Here is a 6,000-nt window from a genome sequence, read left to right as displayed (position 1 = left end):
CTCAGATCGTTGTACATTTTCGTACTCCCCGGGTGAATTGACATTCGGCTACAATGAGCTTCGTTCAGAATCATTGTAATAAGTTCAGAATTTCTTGGGACACACAAACGACTTCTGAATCTCAAACAATCGTCATCGTCAATTTGAAACTCTGATTCCATGTTCGAAACACATTCAGCCCGTTTTGCAACCAATTCATCATTGACTTTCTGAGCTTCACGAATTTGATGGATCAACAATGGTTTGGCCTTTAATTCTGCCACTAACACATTGTCGGATAGAACGGACAAGTGTACATACATCGCTCGTAAAGCAAACAGTGATTTACGACTTAAGGCATCCGCAACCACATTAGCCTTTCCCGGGTGATAGTCAATGACAAGTTCATAATCTGTCAACAACTCAAGCCAACGCCTTTGTCGCAGATTCAAGTCTCTTTGAGTCATCAAATATTTGAGACTTTTGTGATTCAAAAATACATGGCACTTCTCACCAAATAAGTAATGTCGTCATATTTTCAAAGCGAATACGATGGCAGCTAATTCGAGATCATGGGTCGGATAATTTTTCTCATGTGGCTTTAATTGTCTTGACGCATAGGCCACAACTCGACCCTCTTGCATCAATACGCAACCCAACCCAAGAAGGGAGGCATCACTATAAATGACAAACTCTTTGCACGATTCGGTTTGCACTAGAATTGAGCTTGATCGGATAAGTTTTCGGTTGATCGAAACTTTTCGACATTTTCCGTCCATTGAACTTATCATCTTTTGAAGTAGCCGTCATTGGTGTGGCTATCATCGAGAACCTTTTACAAACCGTCGGTAGTAACCCGCAAGTCCCAAAAGCTCCGAACCTCAATAATATTTCTGAGGCTTCCGTTAAGTATGGCTGAAATTTTGCTCGGGTCAACTCGAATACCGATCGCGGATACCACATGACCCAAGAAGCTAACCTCTCTTAACGAACTCACACTTACTAAACTTAGCATATAACTGCTTATCCCGTAAAATTTGCAACACTAATCTCAGGTGCTCAGCATGATCGGTTTCATTTCTCGAATAGACCAAAATATCATCGATAAACACAACTATAAACCGATCCAAATACGGTCTGAAGATCCGATTCATCAAATCAATAAATACCGCAGGGGCATTAGTGAGCCCAAACGGCATCACTAAGATTTCGTAGTGATCGATCTCGCTTAAAAGCGGTTTTGGGTATATCCGAATCTCGAATTCATGAATCGATAATAACCCGATCTCAAGTCTATCTTTGAAAACACTGAGGCTCCCTTTAGTTGATCAAACAAATCATCAATGCGCGGCATCGGATATTTATTCTTTATTGTCACCTTATTCAGCTGACGATAGTCGATGCACAACCTCATGGTTTCGTCCTTCTTTTTCATAAATAATACTGGTGCACCCCAAGGTGAGAAACTTGGTCGAGCGAAACCTCTATCCGTCAATTCTTGCAACTAAGCTTTCAACTCTTTTAACTCGGTGGGTGCCATACGATACGGAGCTATCAAAATCGGCATAGTCCCAGGTACAAGCTCAATACCAAACTCTACCTCCCGAACAGGTGGTAAACCCGGTAATTCCTCGGGAAAAACATCCTGGTATTCACAAACCACCGGCACAGATTCGGGTTTCTTTTCTAACTCTTTGTCATCAAGTACATACGCAAGGTATGCTTCGCACCCCTTTCTTACATATTTCTGGGCCAACATTGATGATATTATAGCTGGCAACCCCTTTAAGTCCGTAGACTCAACTCGGATTATCTCGTTATTTACACACCTCAAATCGATGGTTTTTCTTTTGCAATTTACAATTGCATCATGTACGGTCAACCAATCCATACCGAGGATAACATCAAACTCGTCAAACGGTAAAAGCATCAAATCGGCCGGAAAACAAGAACCTCGGATTACTAGGGGACATTTCTTGCACACTTTGTCGACAAGCACGTAACGACCCAAAGGATTTGACACTCGAATTACAAACTCAGTAGACTCAACAGGTAGAGTCTTACTGGATGCTAAGGTTTCACATATATAAGAATGAGTAGAACCAGGGTCAATCAAAGCAATCACATTAGTATCAAAGAGAGTAAAAGTACGGTAATAACATCTCGGCGAGGAAGCATCCTCGGCGTGCTGGCAGATAAGCGTAAGCTCTAGCGAGAGCACGAGCCTCGAGATCTGGTTGTAGCATCTCTAGATCCTCTCTGACCGCCACTAGCATTGCCCGTATTCCTAGATGGTTTACCCCGAGCAGTAGTAGCACCAGGCTTCCCACTCTGATTTACGTTGTGTTCAGACAGTCTCGGGCAATCTCTAATAAAGTGGTCGGTGACCAAGACTTGTAACAGAGCGGTCATGGAATCTACAACCCCGAAAGTGCCATTTACCACAATACTCACACTCCGTTCTATCTCGACGGTCATTTCCAACACTAGCGACCGAAGTGACTCGTGCACTCACAGGGGGTCGATCACGGTCTCGTCTAGAAAAACCCGAAGTGTCTCTAGATCGGCCCAAATCATCTCTAAACTTTTTCGATGATTGTTGAAAGGGCCTCCCCGAAGACCTCTTATGAAACTCCTTTGCTCCCATATCAGCTTTTCTTTTCTCCATACTGAGCTCCTCGGCTTTGCAAGCTCGCTCGACAAGTACCATAAATTCTCGGATTTCCAAGATGCCAACATACAGCTTTATATCATCATTTAGTCCATCCTCAAAACGTTTACACATTACGGCTTCTGAGGAAATGCATTTCGTCGCGTGTCGGCTAAGCCTCACAAATTTTGTTCATAGTCAGAACCGACATGGAACCTTGTTTAAGTTCAAGAAATTCCTTCCGCTTTTGATCCATAAATCTCTAATCGATATACTTTTTCCAAACTCGGTTTGGAAAAACTCCCAAGTTACTTGCTCTCCGGCACTGTGAAGTCAACGATTCCACCAATAGTAGGCGTAATCACGTAGCAAGGAGATAGTACACTTTAGGCACTCATCGGTGTGCAAGATAGCTCATCGAAAATACCGAATAGTGTTGTCCAACCAAAATTCACTTGCTCGGCATCATCGATATCCGTAGCCTTAAATTGAGAGCCCGTGTTTTCGGATTACATCAACTAGGGCTTATTTGACCTTATTTGGTCGATTCTTGGGAGGTATTGTAGGTTGAGGTGGCATTAATTGGGAATGGAGGTTGTGGAACAGCCTTATTAGTTCGAATGTATTGGTTGAACCAATCATTCATCACGCTATAGAAAGCTTGTCTAGCTTCATCATTCGGATTACTAGCAATAGGTTGAGAGTCCGCCGGAGCTGTCCCTTGTGCGGGAGCAGGCACTACACTATCAAGATCATCAGCTACCGCTCGGTCGGGATCGGGATCCATTACTATAAATAAACACATTTTCAATTGTAAGAAATCACCACACTATCAAATAATCACAAAATGGCATGTATAGCTAGACCCAAATGTATTACGGTAGTCCTAGAATCAACTAAATCGTAGCTCTGATACCAATAAAATTGTAACACCCCGTACCCGAGACCGTTGTCGGAAGCGACCGCGAGGTGCTAACAGACATAATTCATGTATGTTCACAGTCCATTTTAAAAATTTTCCAGACAGCTGGCTAACTACGTCACTGTCACCTTAAAAATCATATCTTGAGTTCCAAAACTCGAAAATCAGTTTCGTAATTTTTCCCTGAAACTAGACTCATATATCCATCCAAAAATTGTTTTCTAGAATTTTTGGTGAATCCAAATAGTACAGTTTATTAGTTAAAGTCTCCCCTGTTACAGGGTTTGACTACACTGACCTTCCTGCATTGCGACTTAGATAACTCCTTATACAGGGCTTCAATGCTTATGCCGTTTGTCTCTAATAAAACTAGACTCAAAAAGAAATCTATAAATATATGGCATGACTTCTAATTATCTCTGGTTAATTTATAATGAATTTCAAAGTCAGATTAGGGATCCAAATCGCCTGCCCCGCATCCGTGAAAACTTAAATATCTCTTAAAATACGACTCATATGACCGTTTTGTCCATATGGAAGTATATTCATCAAGGTTCGATTACATAATTTATTCACTATTTAATTCCATTCCTACTAGTTTTAGTGATTTTTCAAATTCACACCATCGCCGCTATCAAGCATCCGCCTTTAAGGTAGACTTTACCTATTACATAGTTTCCATGATTCAACTAACCCTTTAGCATATAGCACAAAGTATGATCGTGATTAACCATTCCAATGGCCAATCATTGCCAAGCATATCCACCCCTCTCAATAACCATATACATACAAAATGATTATAACATTATGCTCAAAAATATATATAAGCCATTTTCGCATGGCTATCCAAATTTATACAAAACCAAAGGGTACATGACCCACAACAAAAGGGTAGTCCTATACATGCCATTTCAAAGTTCAACCAAAAGTGTACTAAAAGGGGCTTTGATAGTGTGGGAGACTTCGACTTCAATAATCCCGAGTCCGATAGCTGACGAACCAAAATCTATAAAACAGAGGTTCAAAGAAACAGAGCAAGCATTAAATGCTTAGTAAGTTTTGAGCCATGAAATTAGACACAACTAAAGTGTAGCATTCATATGGCTAAACGGATAATTTCATATGCACAAATTCTCAATATCATACTTACTTCACATTACCAACCCTTATATTCATACACAAAAGATCAACTTAGCCAAAGGCCGGAAGTTCATTAATCGACTGAGCGAATACTACTTAAAAGGAATCAATTAATCCAATGCATGTACAAAACATACCTCATAGTTGGGATTTTACGAGCGTATTAATTGAAATTATTACAGCAAGATCGCTCATTCCCAACCCAAGTATCTTCGGAATTTAACCGGATATAGCTACTCGCTCAAATGCCTTCGGGACATAGCCCGGTTAGAGTAACTCGCACAATTGCCTTCAGGACTTAGCCCGGATTTAGTAACTCGCACAAATGCCTTCGGGACTTAGCCCGGATTTAGTAACTCGCACAAATGCCTTCGGGACTTAGCCCGGATTTAGTAACTCGCACAAATGCCTTCGGGACTTGCCCGGAACTAGTCACTAGCGCAGATGCCTTCGGGACTTAGCCCGGTTATCATCCAAATATTCATACACATATCAATAAATCATGATACATCTACATTTCATTTTCATAATTGGAGTTCAAACACACGTCACGTATTAAGCAATCCCATTTTCGGCTCACTAGCCACATACAAACAGCATGGTTTAGTTTGCTTTATGACACGATCTCTATGCACATACATCATGACTTAATCAAATCATAAACTAAGTCTCATTGCTCGAAAACTTACCTCGGATGTTGTCGAACGATTTCGATGGCTATTCGACCACTTTTTCCTTCCATTTATCGGATTTAGTTCCCCTTTGCTCTTGAGCTAATTCAAACAAATTTAACTTATTAAAGTCTCATTATGCTAGCTTATGGCGAATATGACAAGGAGTTTGATAGGTCATATGGCCACCTTTAGCTCAAATACAAAATGGTCATACGCATTTTTAATCACATTGAGCAATTTAACACAATTAATCTAACATTTCCTCATGTACACCTTTATGACCGGGACACATATCATTAACCTAATATCACTTAACTAAGCACTTTAACAAGTTTTCTTTAACTATACACACATTCGGCAATGACAAAGACAACTTAACAAACCTCAAATTCAACTTATAACAATATATACTCAATATTCAAAGCATTTAACATCACTTCATCATAATCTTACATCATGGCGAATGCTCCTTTTAAACCATTTACCCTCACAAAGCATAAATTTCATCATCAAGCTTACAAGCTTATAATCCCATGAATTATAACCTCCTAATATTCATCCAACTCTCACTCATTAGCTTCTAACATAAATCTCAAAATCTATAGTTCCTTTTTTTTCTACCCATGACCGAAATC

This window comes from Gossypium arboreum, chromosome 2 (genome assembly GCF_025698485.1).
Source record: "Gossypium arboreum isolate Shixiya-1 chromosome 2, ASM2569848v2, whole genome shotgun sequence".
NCBI classification, from domain to species: domain Eukaryota; kingdom Viridiplantae; phylum Streptophyta; class Magnoliopsida; order Malvales; family Malvaceae; genus Gossypium; species Gossypium arboreum.
Note: the sequence above shows the minus strand (reverse complement) of the source record.